General features: G+C 51.0%; 1 long non-coding RNA gene across 1 annotated transcript; it reads right to left on the bottom strand.

Moving 5' to 3' along the window:
* Positions 1-3,443: 3,443 nt before the first annotated feature.
* Positions 3,444-8,554, bottom strand: LOC125640158 (uncharacterized). Its single transcript, XR_007357698.2, has 2 exons — positions 8,148-8,554; positions 3,444-4,567 (listed from the first exon to the last, which is right to left on the bottom strand). It is a non-coding gene; the product is annotated as an uncharacterized LOC125640158 (long non-coding RNA).
* Positions 8,555-17,048: the final 8,494 nt, after the last annotated feature.

The raw sequence follows: 17,048 nt of genomic DNA, 5'->3' as shown, positions 1-17,048 counted from the left end.
TATAGTCCATTCATCCAGCCCATACTTCTTTAATTTGCTGGCAAGAATACTGTGGGAGACAGTATCAAAAGCTTTGTTAAAGTCAAGGAATAACATGTCCACTGCTTTCCTCTCATCCACAGAGCCAGTTATCTCATCATAGAAGGCAGTTAGGTTAGTCAGGCATGACTTGCCTTTGGTGAATCCATGCTGACTGTTCCTGATCACTTTCCTCTCCTCTGAATGCTTCAGAATTGACTCCTTGAGGACCTGCTCCATGATTTTTCCAGGGACTGAGGTGAGGCTGACTGGCCTGTAGTTCCCTGGATACTCCTTCTTCCCTTTTTTAAAGATAGGCACTACCTTAGCCTTTTTCCAGTCATCTGGGACCTCCCCCGATCACCATGAGTTTTCAAAGATAATGGCCAATGGCTCTGCAATCACATCTGCCAACTCCTTTACCACTCTCAGATGGAGCACATCTGGTCCCATGGACTTGTGCTCATCCAGCTCTTCTAAATAGTCCCAAACCACTTCTTTCTCCACAGAGGGCTGGTCACCTCCTCCCCATGCTGTGCTGCCCAGTGCAGTAGTCTGGGAGCTGACCTTGTTTGTGAAGATAGAGGCAAAAAAAAGCCTTTCCTACGGTACCATGGCCATGGCAGGTACCAGCTCAGATGCCAACCCAGTGGCCCTTCTGGACCCCATGGGCTTACCACCAGTCCCAGTCCTTGGTACGCTCCTTCTCCATCATGTCTGAGAGAAGGACTGCATCTAGAGTCAGAGATTTCTCCTGGGCATCAGCCACCACTACCACCACCAGCGCCAGGATTGGTACCGTGCCCGGCCCCGACAACAGACCCGGCACCATACCCAGCATCGTATCTGGCACTGTGGCTACACTTAGTACCACAGACAGTACTTCAGGCACCACCACGACTGGTGCCAGGGCCAAATCCGAAGCGGACTCTGGCTTGGGGCAAAGCCACAGCGTTTTGAGGAGCCGGATGGGCAGGAGGGCCCCTCCCATATTCTGGGCTCCTCCTCCTCGTCTCCAGATGAGGCAGTGGCAGGAACATCCTCGAGCCTCCCCCCCTCCCCCAACAGCAGAGCTCACCTTGAACTTCTGAGGCGGGTCGCTCAACCTCGGGGTACAGATGGAGAAGGTCACTGAGGTGTCAGGCTAATGGTAGACATTTTATCCTCAGCAGGACCCACCAGCGTGGTCCTTCCCCTCATAAAGGCCATTCAGGAGAATACAAAAACCCTCTGGCAAACCCCATTCTCTCAGGCTCCTACAGCTAAGGGAGTTGAGAGAAAGAACTTTGTGCCCTCCAAGGGCTCTGAATCTTGTGTACCCACCCCCCACTGGACTCATTGGTAGTGGCAGCTGTTAACGCAAGGGAAAGGCAAGGGCAACAAGGACATACCCCTTGAGGTAACGACTCAAAGAAGCTGGACCTCTTTGGGAGGAAGATGTACTCCACCGGAGGGCTCCAGCTTCGAATTGCAAACCAGCAGGCGATCCTTAGGCGATATAACTTCAAGTCTTGGGACGCACTGTCCAAATTCTCGGCCCTTGTCCCAACGGATTCTAAGCCAGAATTCTTGACTCTTGTGGATGAGGGCAAGGCGTTCCCCAGGACGTTGCTGTAAGCAGCATTAGACTCAGTGGACTCTGCAATGCGGATGATGTCTTTGGACATCACAATGCACTATTGCTCATGGCTGCAGGCCTCGGGCCTCCCTGGGGAGGTCCATCAGAAAATTCAGAACCTACCATTAAAGGGGGCCACATTATTTTCAGAGAAAACAGACTCGAGACTCCACACTCTGAAAGACTCCCCAAGCCACTCTAACATCCCTGGGTCTGCACACCCCTGCCATCCAGCGTAGAGAATTTAGGCCTTGTCACAGTTGCAGACTCACCAGCAGCGCCTTCTGCTGGTTGTCTCAGGGAATTAATGTTCCAGCCTCCAGAGTGCCCTCTTCAGGCCGGTGTATCGCCCTGCTGCTGGCTCCCGTGTCCCTCCCAGGATCCCGGTGCCTCTTTCACTGGGTGCTGCCCCTGGCAGTACCCGACAGTTCTGGGTCTCCCCCTCCCATGGGAACTCCCCACTGACTATCTCTACCTTGCCTCAGTCATAGGCTCCTGCCAGTCACCAGCTAGCCCCCACGCCCTGGGGCAGACGGCAGTATGAGCCACTCATCAAAGGCAAGGTTGGGTTTGGACCTGCTGCCTCTGTCTAACCTTGGGCTATCCCCTGCAACCCCAGTACCTGTTGGACCTAATGCTAGGCCACAGCCTGGGGCTTTCCTGGCTGGCGCTCCTCAGGCCCTTCCCCAGACCTGCTTCAATCTGGATACTCTGCTTAGGTCCCTGCAGCCAGGTCCCTCCCTCTCAGAGCTAGAGAGAGAGTGCCTCTTCTGCTCCTGGCTTCCCTGGCTTTTATAAGGTCCACTGGGTCTGTTTGGGTCATGGCCCCCAACTGCGGCTGCTCTGCCAATCAGCCCAGCTGTTCTCCTGCCCCAGTCTCCCAGGGCTATCTTAAACCCTTCTGGGCCCAAGCGGGTGTCCACCTTGCTACAGGCCTCATCCCATAACACAACCATACCAGGGACAGTTTAGGCAGGACCAGAACTGTCGTCATCCCAGAAACCAGAACCGCCGTTGCCAACCCCAACCCCCAAATAACAGGGGGTCTGGGTCATCCAGGCAGCCACCAAGCCCTAGGCAGACATTTTGAGGATGCGCCCGAGGGCGTTATAACAACCTCTCAACTGGATCCTTCTTTCCCGTTTTCAGAACATCTATCCCATTTCTACCGAATGTGGTCCCAAATCACCTCAGATCATTGGGTCCTCTGCACGATAGAGATGGGATATTCTCTCCAATTTTCCTCACCCCCCACTCTCCCTCTTCCCTGTCCCTTCTCAGGGACCCCTCTCAAGAGCAACTTCTCGTCCAGACAGTACAAACCCTCCTATCGGCAGGGGCTGTGGAGGAGGTGGAGCTCAGGGGAAAGAGGTTTTACTCCCAGTATTTCCTAATACCGAAAGTAAAAGGAGGCCTTAGACCCATCTTGGACCTGCACAATCTCAACAAGTTTATGAAGAAACTAAAGTTTCAAATGGTCTCTTTGGCTACTATCATCCCATCCCTGGATCCAGGAGATTGGTATGCCACCCTCGACTTGAAAGACGCTGTGATGGGGTGGAGCGGTCCCGCACGGGTTTTGCAGGGGCTAACCCTTCCTTCCTAGCAGAGGAAGCCCCACCCCTGAGGCTCTGCTGGGCATGCTCCAACTGGAGAACAGGTATAAAAGCCTGTGGAGCTGCTCAGTTGGGGCTGACCACTGGCGGGGAAGGAGATACGCTGCCAGCATCTAAGGAGGGACAGCCTGCAAATATAGAATATCAGGGTTGGAAGGGTGTTGCGGTTCAATGACAAGACAGCACAGAGCTTCAAGCAAGCAAGCTGGTCTGCTAACGGGCTTCTGCCTGACAGCTTTCCACCTTCCCCTTTATTCTTTCTCTCCCCCCGCGCATTACATTCTCCGACAGATAAAAGGAATACACTGGCTTTGTTTAATATTCTTATTTACCAGTTTCTATCTACCGCATTCCTTGCTCTCGGGCCTTGAGCCCAGTCCTGGGAGGCTTCCCACGGTTCATGTCATCTGGGCGAGATTCCAAGGTTCATGCCCTTGAGAAGAGCTGTGTGTGCACAGCTCCTATACAACACTCCGGGTGTGCCCTGAATGTTGCCAAGCGCATGAACCTTGTATGAATCCTACATCCCCTCCTTTTTTGTTTATTTGTGCTCGGCCATCTCATGGTAGCCATCAATTTGCTCTCGCAAGCCAATTAACTCCCGGACAGATGAGGTCATAACTCGTGGAGCCTGCCAGGGCGGTTCTCGACAAAGCCTTAACAAAAAGGAAATACATTGCACACAGCAACAGCAAAAAATAAGCTCAAGAAGGTAAAGTGTAATTGGCCGGGCCCCAATTAGCCATGCTAGAGTACTGGGAAGAGAGGTTCGCGTAAGCAGCGAGCATCATCTCATTTCCAATTTCCTCAGGGTGATGACATACTGGAATAAGGCACATACCTAACAATTCTTCAGCTGCTACAAAATCAGATAAACAAAAGTGGGTAACATTTGCTATTGAAGCCAATATTTCCCATAGGTTATATATCATTCGGGAGCGTAACGGAGAAAGCGCTCCCGAGCCAACCCCTACAGGAAATAGCAGGCACAAAAGGCATACAATCAATACAGAATTAGCAGTAATTTGGGCACAAACAGAATTGCCACAAACAGAGTCTCAGAAGTCTCTGGCTGTTGGTTTGCTGCCAGTCTTCGTTGAGCCGCGGCGACCAATGCTTTTACTGCTCCCCAAGTCACGGGCTGGCTTGGGACGCTACGCCTCCTCCGTTTCCGTCCCGTCGTTGTCGACCCAGGAGGCACTGCGTTCTCCTCCCAGGAGAGCTGAAACTCCGGTATGGCGTTCGACAGCCCCTGGTGCCACGCCATGCTGTTTCAGTGCCGGTCGCACACACCGGGCTGGAACCCACAACAGTCCTGCAGGGAGAGACACAGCAGCATATCCCCGACCCCAAGTGATTAGAGGTACTGGGCCCAGCCATTGCGGATCGGGCAGCTGACGGTAATAGACATGCGGTCTTTCCAGTACCTTGGATTTGTGAAAATGCCGATCCGTGGGGGTCTGCTGATCTGCGTTCAGCGTTAAATTATTTAAAATAAACAAAAGGATATGCAATTCTTGCTGAACGTCTCCTAAGGTTCAGAGACACAGCTCCCCTTGTTTTAATTGTTTGTCGAGCAAGGTTTTTAGCGTGCAATTTGCACGTTCAACAATAGCTTGGCCTGTAGAATTATAAGGGATCCCGTGTTTGAGACAGATGTCCCATTGGGCACAAAAGATGGAGAGGGCTGAGGAGCAATAGGCTGGGACATTATCTGTTTTTATCTGGCTCGGGCGACCCATAACAGCAAAACAGGCTAGCAAATGGTGAATAACTTTGGGAGTGGCTTCCCCATGCTGTGGGGTCGCCCAGAGGAATCCTGAATAGGTATCAATGGAAACATGTAAAAACGAATAGGGACGGAATTGTGGTATGTGAGTGACATCCAGTTGCCACAGCTGATTCGCTGCGGTACCTCTGGGGTTAACGGCATAAAAAAAGGTAGGGGCAGCAGCGGCACAGTGGGGGCAGGAACGAACAATAGAACGTGCATGATCAGCAGGAATGTGAAACTGTCAGGCCAAAACAGAGGCAGACTGATGAAAAAAGGAATGGCTTTCAATGGGGTCAGAAAAAAGGGAATTTACCTGACCATGTAACGCGCGATCAGCGCGCGCATTGCCTTCAGTAAGTAGCCCAGGCAGAGGGGTATGACTGCGAATACGAGCAACAAAATAAGGGAAATTACAAGTGGTGATGAGATACTGTAAGGACAAAAACAGGCGAAGAAGGTCCGCATCGACCTGAGGGGTAATAAGGGCAAGGGGTAAATGATCAATTACCTGATAAACATAATGCGTGTCCATGATCAAATTAAAGGGACAATCAGCAAAAAGTTGAAAGGCCAAAATAACAGCAGCTAGTTCCAAGGACTAGTAAAGCTCTCCAAGCGCTGTGCATGCAAATATTGTTGTACAAGTGAATGAAGCGCTTTCAGTTTTTCTAGGGGGAGGGGCCACTGGTCAATCCATACGGGCTCTAAGGATTGCCATACCAATGGTAATGCGGATGGCAAGGTGGGTGAGGAAGGATTTCGGGCCATTATATATTAATATCGAGGGTGGTGTCCAGCTTTACAAGTAAGTCACGGCCCCAAATATTGAGGTGGACAGGGAGTACAAAAGGGCAGATTGTAGCAAGGGCACGGCCTCCTGGTTTAGAGACCGTGACCCAAGACAAACTTTGGCACCCAGGTTTGCTACCCCCGATCCCCCACAACTCTTTAGAAGGAACTGTTGGCCAACCGACCGGCCACTCCGGATCACGAATCACCGTAAAGTCAGCTCCAGTGTCCACCAGCCCTTTAAAAGGAACATTATTTAAGAGAAGTGTTAACTGAGGTTTCGAGGGGCGGACCGACATTGTTAGAGCAACAAGTGGAGAGGACGTGTTGTGAGACGGCAACTGAGACAGCGTCGATCCAAAGCCGTTCCCGCCCCGGGCTCGATCCTCTGCGGCTGGCACCTGATAGGGGACTAAAATCAATTGCGCAATTGACCGTCCACGCAGGAGCGACTGCAGAAGATGGGTCCACACCTGAACCTTAATAACGCCGGTGTAATCGGCGTCAATGACCCCTGGGATGACAAAAAACCCCTGTTACCCAGCTTGTGAGCGAAGGAGAACCAGACCCACAAATCAGTCAGGGAGAGGTCCCGTCACCTGGGTAGGTATGGCGCAAACCTCTCCTGGCAACTGAAAATCAGCGTCCTCCTGCATAATCAAATCAAGCCCTGCACTTCCAGCAGTCGCTGCCCTCATGGAGTCTATGGATTTTAAGGCAGAGGAACAGTTGTCTGAGTGGGAAACACCCCTGTTTGGCCCTGGGTTCGGGGGGAACCCGTCGTGCGGTTTCCCGACCTGCTACGACACTGATTAGCCCAGTGATAGCCCTTCTGACACTTAGGGCACTTCTTTGAGGGGCGGGCGGGTGCCGTCGATGTGCGGCACTCCCGCTGAAAGCGACCTTCCTTACCACAGCGGTAACAACGCTTCCCCTCCTTCCCGCTTTTTCTCAGGGCGGCAGCCAGAACTCCAGCTTTATGGGCTTGGGTTCCGATGTTTTGGCATGCCCGCAGCATGTCCGACAGCTCTAGAATGCCAGCGGCTTGTGCCGCCTGGAGAGCACGGCGGCAATCCTCGTTTGCATTTTCAACCGCCATTTTTAACAGGATCTCCTGAGCTGCCGCAGGGTTATCCACCTGTCGGAGGATAGCCTCCTGCAATCTGTTGGTAAAATCCATAAAGGACTCTGATGCACCCTGATGGATACTGGCAAAGCTTTTGGTAGGCTTGCCTGAATCCGGGACCTTCCGGAAAGCATGCTGGGTGCAGGTGGAAATAATGGGGAAGACGGCCTGAGGGAGTTGAGACTGCATCTGAACGGTAGCAAACTGGCCCTCCCCTGCCAAATGCTCATAAATGACACCTTGCTCTCTATATACCTGGGCTTGGCATTCCGCCATCTGCCGATACTCACTAAGCCAAATAACATACTGACTGGGCGTCAGCATCATGCGCAACAGCGCCTTCCAATCTTCAGGGATCAGGGTGTACCCAGTACCTAACCCTTCAATGAGACCACTTACATACGTGCTAGTGAGGCCGAACTCGCGAATCGCTTTCTTTACGTCTCTGATCACCGAGTAAGGCAAACTGACCCAGTTTGCAACCTGGTTGCCCTGGCCATCATCCTGCCAGGTCACCGGACAAACTGAGACCAGATCAGCCAGCTCCTCTGCTGTAATATCTGAGCGAGTCTTCGCTGCGTGAACCATTTGTTGCACCAGCGAAAGCCCCTGAGCAGACGCGGACGACCCCCCGGGGGGCCCTGGAGCATGGGGCCCCACGAGGGGATGGCGATCACACACCGGCTCCGGTGGGGAGGGCCAGGGAGGCGGTGGTAATAGAGGCACTGGGGGCGAAGTAGGGGGAGGGATGGTTGCAGGAGCGGACGGGGGTGGCGGGATCGGCAGCCCCTCCGTTGGCGTGGGAGAGGGCCTTTCCGAGGCGACACGCTGTGTCGCATCGCCAGGAGGGGGGATGGCTGCAGGAGCGGACGGGAGTGGCGAGAGCACCAGCCCCGCGAGGGAGGGCCTGTCCGAGGCGACACGCTGTATCACCTTGCGGCAGAGGTGCCAGGCATGTAGAACCTGCACAGGCGCCCGAGGCTCCTTGTGCAATGTCTGGCCCAACCGCTCCAGTCCGCTAGCTTAAGGGTTCCAGCTTCAGGGTACCACGGGCATTGGGCATTCACCTCCTGTAGCAGGAGAGTGAGTTCTCAAGTGGGGCAATCATGCTGAGCCTTACACAGCAAATACTGTAGCTCATTGCGGTGTTGCACTTGCAAAGCAGAGAGGGAGCTTCCCATACTTACCACAATGAAAAATACTCACCGGGATCCGCGAAGCGGATGAGTGACGCGTCTGAAACCCTTGCCGGGCGAGGTGAGTGCTGAGGGCCCCACGTTTGGGCACCAGTTGTTGTGGTTCAATGACAAGACAGCACAGAGCTTTAAGCAAGCAAGCAAGCTGGTCTGCTAACGGGCTTCTGCCTGTCAGCTTTCCACCTTCCCCTTTATTCTTTCTCTCCCCCCGCGCATTACATTCTCCGACAGATAAAAGGAATACACTGGCTTTGTTTAACATTCTTATTTACCAGTTTCTATCTACCGCATTCCTTGCTCTCGGGCCTTGAGCCCAGTCCTGGGAGGCTTCCCACGGTTCATGTCATCTGGGCGAGATTCCAAGGTTCATGCCCTTGAGAAGAGCTGTGTGTGCACAGCTCCTATACAACACTCCGGGTGTGCCCTAAATGTTGCCAAGCGCATGAACCTTGTATGAATCCTACAGAAGGGACCTCAGGAGGTCATCTAGTCCAACCACCTGCTCAAAGCAAGACCAATCCCCAATTTTTGCCTCAGATCCCAAATAGCCCCCTCAAGGATTGAACTCGCAACCCTGGGTTTAGCAGGCCAATGCTCAAACCACTGAGCTATCCTGGAATATACCCCACCACCCAGATGGAGCATGTTGCCACAGTGGAACAGACCAGAGGACCCCTCGACATGGAGGGCCTGGAGGTTCTGATAGGAAGTGACCCAAAGGAACTGTAGAGGAAAACGGTGTTAGAGCCACGCAGGGGCTTGGCATGTTTGGGGCGGATCCCCGCTGAGCCAGTGGCAAGGGGAACTTGCCGCTACCATGGCCCAGAGTTTGGGACCTGGTGGAGAGGATGGGCCTGGGTCCCCCTACCACTCCCCCGCTGCCACCTGGGTCGGGGGGGTGGCTCAGCATGGGAAATCATATGGACTTCAGCCACTAGGCTGCACTACCCTGCCAGTGAGGGGTGATTATATGAATTCAGGCCACTGGGCCGCACTACCCTGCTTGCAAGGGGAATTATATGGACTCTGGCCATTGGGCAACACTGCTTCAATGCTGGGAGTGATTTATATGGACCCTGGCCAATGGGCCACCCTGCCCAGATGTTTGGGGCGAGTTACATGGTAGTGCTAGGCCGCACTACCCCGTCTGCGAGGGGGGGGGGTTATATGGACTCTAGCCACTGAGCTGCACCACTATGACGCTGGGAGTGAGTTATATGGACTCCGGCCTCTAGGGCCCACTATCCTAAGGGGTGATTGCATGGAGGGAGGCCATCAGGCAGCCCACAGAGAGGCGAGCACGCAAACTTGGGAGTGGCAAGGGTCTGACACCCCACCCCGCACCCACCCCAAAGGGATGGTAAGGTGTCAGGCCTGCCACAACTGGTAGAGAATGTGGGTAACAATCAGGGCCTGAAAGAAGAACCCAGACACTAGGTCACATGGCATCTTGCATGTATGTAGTGCAACATGCGAGGCTCAGACTCAGACCTCTCCAGGCTTGGCTGGCATTGGTTTATCGACCAAGCAGGCACAGTCTAGACATGGTGGTTACCCTTCCAGTGGATGTTCTCAAGTCTCTTCACTGGTGGCTCGACCTGCACTTGGTATGCACAGGTGTGTTTTCCAAACCCCGTCCATCCCTATGTCTGACCACTGACGCCTTGGCCATGGGGTGGGGGGCACACCTTGGGTAGCACAGAACTCAGAGCCTCTGGTCTCAGGAGGAACTGATGCTTCACATCAACGTAAGGGAGCTCAGGTCAGTCCGGCTGGCATGTCAGGCCTTTCGGCCTCTCCTGGAGGGCAAGTGCATATTGATCCTGACAGATAATACAACAGTAATGTTTTATATCAACAGACAGCGGGGAGCACACTCCTCTCCCCTGTGTCAGGAAGCCCTCAAGCTCTTGGAGTTCTGCATAGCACACTCCATATTTTTGGAAGTGTCCTATCTTCCAGGGTCGCAGAACGAACTAGCAGACCACCTCAGCAAGTCTTTCTATAACCATGAATGGTCTGTCTTCCTGGATGTGATAAACAATGTCTTCCAGTGGTGGGGAATTCCCCAGATCAATCTGTTCACCGCTCCTTCCTGAATTACAGCCCAGGTTTGTTGGCAGAAGCATTTCTTCTCCCATGGAAGAACTACCTCTTTTATGTGTTCCCTCCTATACCTTTGAATATCATCATGGATCACATCCTGTATCTGGGTTTGTTACAACCTTGCTACGGTCCCTGCCGTTGCTCTGACTGCTCATTCCACCAGAGCTGAGGCGTCTTTGGCAGCCTTCCCGGCCCAGGTACCAATCTAGGAGATATGCAGAGCGGCTATGTGGTCTTCGGTCCACACCTTCACTTCACGTTACGCCACGCCATCACCCAGCACACCATGGATGTGTTCGGCAGGCTGTGCTTCAATCAGCGATTCCATAAACTCCAACCCCACCTCCTAGGTAAGGCTTGGGAGTCACCTAATTGGAATCAATCTGAGCAAGCACTCGAAGAAGAAAAAATGGTTATTCACCTTCTCATAACTGTTGTTCTTCGAGATGTGTTGCTCATCCATTCCAAACTCACCTGCCTTCCCCTCTATTGGAGTATCCGGTAAGAAGGAACTGGAGAGGTGGTGGGTTGGCAGGGTCCTATATCCGGCGCCATGAAGGCATGACTCCAGGGGGCTCCAGAGCTGACCCAATGGGTGCTGCTAGGGGAAAAACCTTCCGGTGAACTGTGTATGCACACGCACACACCTAATTGGAATGGATATGAGCAACACATCTCAAAGAACAACAGTTATGAGAAGGTGAGTAACTGTATTTTCCCCGGTGCCGAAAGGAAGCAGGCAAGGAGATCTAAATAGAGTGAGACCCATGTCGGGGCACTCCCCCTCTTTGGTGCTGCAGGGGCCACCTCCACTAGCTTTGGTACCCCCCACAAGCTCCGCTAACTCCAGCACGGGAAGTGCCATCTTGCAGCAGATAGCGTACCAGTGTGTTTGCGGTACCCCAGAGGCATTTGTGGCTGCTAGAGACCTGCTCACTCTCCCAGGGTCCCGGGAGATTCAGAACTCGGCACCACCGGTATCAATGAGGGCAGAGAGCCATCTCTGTGCTTTCACACAGCACCATGGCCACCCTCTGGGGAAAACCCCCATGGTAGCCTCAGCTCAGACTTCTCTGCAATGCTGTTTGCTGGCACTGAGAGGGTCGGCACCACCTTGGTCTCCCAGCCCCAGCTGATTTTTCTTATTGGAGTCCAAAGTGGAGTCCTACTCTCTCCACTGTCAGGACCACCTGTACTGCTCCCTTTACTATTCCTATCCTGCTGTGGCCTCATGTGCTATGGTGCCCCAAATGTTTGGCCTCTGGGATCGTGGGGATTGGCACCCATGCAATGGCCTTTTTGGAACCTGAGAGGGTTTCCCCTGGGACAGGGCACTGTTTTGAGGCATTCATATTCTGTGGCCTCAGAAAGTAGGGCACCTCCGGTACCGTGCCACGAGATCCCTGACCTGGATTCGGGTGCCAAGCCCAGTGCCGAACCTCCAGAGGAGGACCCACAGGTCTTGGTTGAGACAGAGGAAGGAACAGATGCTCTCAACCAGCCTGAGCCTCTTCTCCAAATGTGGCAGTGGTGGCTATTGGTGTGTCCCCACCTCAAGATGACCACAGGGCCTACCAGGACTTATTAAAGTGGGTGGTGTATCCAACTTGCGTATCCAAGCTGAAGTGGTCAGAGACAACACAGGGGTTACTGGACATTTGGTCATCAGTGGGTCTCTCAAGAGTGCCTCTACCCCTTAACGAGGCAATCATGGACCAGTTAGAGCATTCTGGCAGACCCCTGCTTCCTTCCCTCCTCCAGTCAAAAGGATGGAGTGCAAATACCTCATACTAGCCAAAGGGTATGAATTTCTATTTTCACCCCCTCCAGGATCTCTAGTGGCAGCAGCCGCCAATGTGAGGGACCATCAAGTTCAAGTAGGCCACACGCCAGAGGTAAAGGATCCCAAAAGCTGGATTTTTTTGGCTGAAAAGCCTGTTCAACAGGTGGGTTACAATTCTGAATAGCGAACCAGCAAGCTTTGCCAGGCCGCTATGTTTTAATATGTGGGAAGCGATGCAAAAATTAAAGGACATGCTCCCCCAAGAGGCCAGATAGGAGTTCTCTTTGCTAGTTAAAGAAGGGAAGACAGTAGCCCAGGCCTCCCTGCGGGCAGTCTTGGATGCCACTGATTCTGCGGCCAGATCAATGGCTATGGCTGTTACCATGCACAGAAGCTTTTAGTTACAGTCTTCAGGGTTTTCTCAGGAGGTGCAGCAAACCCTCCAGGATCTCCCATTTGAAGGGCCATCGCTCTTTTCAGAGCAAACAGATGCCAGACTTAAGGACTCTAAGGCAACCCTAAAATCTCTGGGTCTGTATATACCAGCAGTGTCCAGAAAACACTACAGGCCTCAACAGACTGGATACTATTTCACACAGCCTGCCAGGCAGGACCAGTGGAGGAGGCAGAATAAAGGGTTTGGGCATAGACCCAGTGGTCTCAAGAAGAGCTCTCTTCATATCAGTATCAGGGAACTCAGGGCAGTCCGCCTAGCCTGCTAAGCATTCCTGCTCCACATTACAGACCTGGTGGTTTTGGTTCTCACGGACAATACAACTGCCATGTATTAAATCATCAACAGTCACAGCACAGCACGTTCTCCCCCGCCCCCCGCCCCCATTTCAGGAGGCAATCTGGCTGTGGGAGTTTTGCCTCACACATTCAGTTTATCTAGAAGCATCTTACCTGCCGGGTACATAGAACCAACGTGCGGATTGCCTCAGCAGGTCCTTCTCCACTCATCACAAGTGGTCTCTTTGACCAAAGTTTGCAAGGGACATCTTCCAATGTGGGGGGGGGGGGGGAAGGACTCCCCGATAGACCTGTTTGCTACTCGCGACAATAGAAAATGCCATCAGTTATGCTCCCTTTGAGGCCACAGCCCCAGGTCTCTTATGGACGCCTTCCTGTTAGCATGGACAACTCACTTGTATGATGTCTTTCCCCACATTCGATTGATACACAAGGTTCTGATGAAGATCAAGCAGGACCAAGCACAGGTCATCTTCATAGTCCTGGTGTGCCCCAGACAGCACTGGTTCACCACCCCGTTAAGCCTTTCGGTAGAGACCCCAATCCGGCTTCTGCTAAACTTGGACCTGGTTTCCTGAGACCACTGTCAGCTGCTCCACCCGAACCTCTGCTCTCTTCATCATCTGACAGCTTGGAACTGCCATGACTGAATCCTGAAGAGCAAGCTTGCTCGGAGCAGGTCAGTAAAATTCTATTAGACTGTTAAAAACCCTCCACCAGGGTGACTTACATGGTAAAGGGGAAGTGATTTTCCACCTGGTCTTCCCAGCATAGTGTTTCATCTGCACAGTCTTCATTGCAACTTATTTTGAAGTACCTTCTGCTCTTGAAGCAGCAAGGTCTGGCCTTTTCTTCAATCAAGGTCCACCTGGCAGCCATTTCAGCCTTCCATCCTAAGGTCGACAATAAGGTTGGTCTTTTTGGAAAAAATGGTAATCCGCTTTCTCAAAGGCCCGGAGAGGGTGTACCCTCAGCTAAAGAAGCCTATCCCTCCTTGGGACCTGAACCTCATCCTGTGAAAGCTTACAGACCTGCCCTCTGAACTGCTAGCAATGTGCTCATTGTTGCACCTCTCCTGGAAAGTGGCCTTCTTAATGGCCATTACTTTGGCCAGGAGGGTTTCGGAGATCAGAGACCTCACATCAGAACACCCATATACAATCTTCTTCAAAGATAAAGTACAGCTGTGCCCACATCCAAAGTTCCTTCCAAAAGTGGTCTCAAAATTCCACTGCAACCAAGCAATTTTTCTACCAGTATTCTATTCTAAGCTGCATGCAAATAAGGAGGAACAGTGCCTACACTCTTTGGAAGTTAGATGGGCCCTGGCATTTTATATTCAAAGGACCAAACCATTTCGCAGGCCAACTCAGCTGTTCATAGCAGCAGCAGAGAGAATGAAGGGATTCCCCATCTCCGCCCAGATGATTTAGTCTTGGATTACCTCATGTACCTGGGCATGATACAAACTCGCTGGAATCCCTCCTCTGGCTAACGTGACTGCTCATTCCACAAGATCTCGGGCCTCTTCCTAGCACAAGTTCCTATTCAAGACATCTGCAGGGCAGCAATCTGGTCCTCTGTGCACACATTCTCGGTCCACTATGCCATTACCCAACAGGATAGAGGTGATGCCAACTTCGGCCGTGCAGTCTTGCAGTCAGATTTTACTTGAACTCCGAGCACACCTCCTGTGCAACCTGCTTGTAAGTCACCTACATTGGAATGGACATGTGCAATCACTCAAAGAAAAAACCCAATAGTTACTAACGTTTCTGTAACTGTTGTTTTTTGAGATGAGTTGCACATGTCCATTCCAAGACCCGCCCTCCGTCTCTGTCGCCTCTTATCAGAGTCAGTTGGTAAGAGCACAGGTGCTGACTTTTCAAACTGCCAGCGGGTCCTTGACACCTGGCTCTGCCCCAGACCTCACCCCCACCCCACCCCTTCTCCCAAGGCCCCAGCCCTTCCCGCCCAGTTCTGCCCCCCCCCCGGAGCGTGCTGTGTCTCGGCTCCTCCCCCTCCACCCCAGCCTCCCTGAATGCGGCGAAACCGCTATTTCCGGTGGGTGGGAGGCGCGGGGAGGGAGGGGGGAGGCACTGATTCGTGGGGCTGCTGGCGGGGGGGTGGTGCCAGGGGGAGTGGGTGGGCAGGAGCTGATTGGGGGGCTGCCCCGGAACACCCACACAGTTGACGCCTGTGGGTAAGAAGAAACTGAAGGCGTGCGGGGTCGGCAGAATCCTTTATACCAGTGCTATGAGCTCATGGCACCAGAGGGTGCTGGAGCTGACCCGCCGGATACCACTAAGGCAAAAAAATCCAGCAACTGTGTTTGGCATGTGCACACACCTCCATTGCAGTACATCACATCCTGAAGAACAACAGTTACAGAAAGGTTACCATTTCCACCCACATGTTGGTTTTTCTTTAAGGTTTCAATTCAAGTATTAACTGGGCCCAATACTGCTTATTTTGTATGATCTGACAAAATCACAATTTGAGGTGGTTAAGTTGTTTGGACTTTAATCAAGTATATAAAATTGTAAAAAAAAAATAAAAATAAAAGAAAATGGTTGAATCAATACAAGTAAATAAGTGAGGCAGTGGTTCCATCTCTATCAGGATGAGGAAGTCGGGGCTTTTAAGTTTTTGGTGATGTGCGGGTTATAAAAGGATAATTTATTGTTGTGTGTTTTGTTGCTATAAAATAAATGATAAAACTACCAGATGATTTTCAATAAATATGATAATTCCATCTTTCAAAATTTGGAAACACAATGCAATCGATTAAAAATAATTAACAGAATAATAATTGTCCCAATTTCAATTTAGTATTCGCTATACATTCTCAGACCCATTGATTTTAATCACAGATTTTTCACCCTGAGCTTTTTAAAGAAATCAATGTCTATAGAACAAAATTTTCTAGTTGATGGAAAAAGATCTATTGGGAAATATTTACTAGTTTTAATAAATAATTAAATATTAGTCTGTATTTTACATCATCCTCTGTATCTTTTGAGAGTGTGAAGATGTTAAGATATGCCTACATCTCCTTGCCCTGCTCACAAACACATGCAATATTTGTAGATACAGTACAAAACAGAAATGTCTTTTGTTGCTCTCAGAGCATGATGTCATGATATTGGTTTTCAACTGTTAGACTACTGACTTATTTCTCACTCCAGGAAATGATTCACACCCAATATCAATATGTGAGTTTAGCAAGAGGTATGTGGCTGAAATTTTACCTCAGTAAATAAAATACTTTTGAACTCACTTCACGAATATGTATTTACAGTTCAGCAAGGTTCCTGATAAACAGAGGTTAGTTGTTTCAGAGTAGCAGCTGTGTTAGTCTGTATTCGCAAAAAGAAAAAGAGTACTTGTGGCACCTTAGAGACTAACATTTATTTGAGCATAAGCTTTCGTGAGCTACAGCTCACTTCACTGGATGCATAAATTTGTTAGTCTCTAAGGTGCCACAAGTACTCCTTTTCTTTTTTTAGAGGTTAGTTGTGTAGCTCATTGTACATCATACTATCTAGTTCTGACACTGCTAGGGCATGAATAGGAAAATTATGTGACCAAGAGTCTGATTCAAAGCCCATTGAAATCAGTGGAGAAACTCCCATGGATTTCAGTGGGTTTTAGGTTAGGCTCCAGGCAAGGATTAAGACAGGATCAATGGGATCTTTGTCCCACTCTTTCAGGAGGGTGGAATGTAGCACTGAGTTAGTAAGAAGCAGAAAGAATAGCACAAAGCTGGATAGCCACCTACGACAGTCACAGGACTCGAGGAGGAGATTCACCTTATGTCTATGGTTCTCTCCTTAATCCTTCATACCATATCAAAATGAAACCTGTGGTGGCACCCCCTGGAAGTGTGTGACTCAGATTTCTTTAGCATGGCTGGGACACACTGTCAGCTCTGCAAGGGTACCCAATGTTTTAGCTGGGAACCAATGTTGGTAGCTAGATCGATCGATGGAAGAATTCGACCACTGACTTAGCACTGTCTACACTGGGGCGTAGGTCAGTTTAACTATGTCTCTCAGGGGGTGTGAATTTTTCACACCTCTGAGTCACCTAGTGGAGTTGACCTAACTTTCTAGTGTAAACCAGCCCTTACATCTCTCCATGTGAGTTCAGTGTAAGCTTAAAAGTGTACAAAACCAAAAGTTTTCATGGTGAAAATTTGTAAAGAAAATTATGGTGTAAAAGTAATGGGGAGCTATTAGTTTGCACAAGAACAGTCTCTACAAATAG

The sequence above is a fragment of the Caretta caretta genome, chromosome 7 (assembly GCF_965140235.1).
Source record: "Caretta caretta isolate rCarCar2 chromosome 7, rCarCar1.hap1, whole genome shotgun sequence".
NCBI lineage: Eukaryota > Metazoa > Chordata > Testudines > Cheloniidae > Caretta > Caretta caretta.
Note: the sequence above shows the minus strand (reverse complement) of the source record. Positions and strands in the feature narration are given on the sequence as shown.